At 47.8% G+C, this 1,290-nt stretch overlaps 1 long non-coding RNA gene across 1 annotated transcript; it reads left to right on the top strand.

Moving 5' to 3' along the window:
• The first annotated feature begins 74 nt into the window (after positions 1-74).
• LOC120983824 lies at positions 75-505 on the top strand. Its single transcript, XR_005775218.1, has 3 exons — positions 75-123; positions 207-330; positions 448-505. It is a non-coding gene; the product is annotated as an uncharacterized LOC120983824 (long non-coding RNA).
• Positions 506-1,290: the final 785 nt, after the last annotated feature.

Genomic DNA, 1,290 nt, shown 5'->3' with positions numbered 1-1,290 from the left:
CGTGTGTCAGAAGGACGGAGCAGGACCCAGAGCCCCATCACCGAGCCTCCACCTCATTCCCTGATACATGAGCAGAAGATCCTAGAACTTACCACCAGGATCACTGAGCTGCTGAGTGGAGAGGTGAGCGCTGCTGGGAATGCTGGGACATTATACAATAACGCCAAGGGAGGGGTCTGGTAATGACTGTGTCCTTGTGTTGTCAGGTTCCTATAAGGTGTCAGGATGTCACTGTCTATTTCTCCATGGAGGAGTGGGAGTATTTAGAAGAACACAAGGATCTGTACATGGACGTCATGATGGAGAATCACCAGTCCCTCACATCACCGGGTAAGAGGAGACCTTCTATGACTGTAGAGGAGAGAACAGTTTTGAGGGTCAGATTCCTCCATCATCTGATCATCACATATAGACAATGTATTCAGTCACTGTGTGTATTTCCTATAGATGGATCCAGTCAGAGAAATCCACCAAAGAGATGTCCCAGTCCTCTGTATTCCCAGGACTGTCCAGAGGAGAAACCAAATATCCCACTGGATCATCAGGTAGATGAAGCTGAGGTTTCTACAAATCATCTATAGACTGATGTAATGGAGCTTTCTACTGACCTCCCCCGGCAGCGGAGGAATATACTGTACGCTCCATTACATCTTGTTATTAGTGGCTGAAAGTGGTTTCTGGTTTCATAAAAGATTGTGATAAAAGGAATCTGTCACATTGATCAATCATGAGTAATACTGCTGACACTGACCTCCGATCAGTATTCCCTTTAAAGGGGCTGCCCAAGGCTTAAGCTTTTCACCAGTCCACAGAATAGGCCATAAGTGTCTAGTCTGTGAAGGTCCAATCTGTGACTCCCACCGATCATTAGAAGAGGATTCCCATATTTCCTTTATAAATGGAGCAGAGGTCGAGTATGCAAGCTACCGCTCCATTCAGAGTCTGTGGGACTGACATAGAGAAGTAAGTGCAGCACTTGGCTATCTCCAGCAGCCTTATAGAGCTGAATGAAGCAGCAGTGCACCCCCCCAATGATCAGACACTTGTCACCTATCGTGTTTAAATCCTAGGACAACCCCTTTAAACCTCCAACTTTTTAGACATCCACTAGGCCAGTGGTGGCGAACCTATGGCACGGGTGCCAGAGGCGGCACTCATAGCCCTCTCTGTGGGCACCCACATCCTGGAAAAAGTCTATGGTGTGCCAATCTGTCTTAGACTGTTCCTGCCATTAACCAGCACAGGGCGCACTATGAACAGCACAGGCAGCACACTGAATGTAGGGAGGCT

This window comes from Bufo bufo, unplaced genomic scaffold, assembly GCF_905171765.1.
Source record: "Bufo bufo unplaced genomic scaffold, aBufBuf1.1, whole genome shotgun sequence".
Classification (NCBI taxonomy): Eukaryota; Metazoa; Chordata; class Amphibia; order Anura; family Bufonidae; genus Bufo; species Bufo bufo.
The sequence above is the reverse complement of the archived record's forward strand: the minus strand, read 5'-3'. Positions and strand labels throughout refer to the sequence as shown.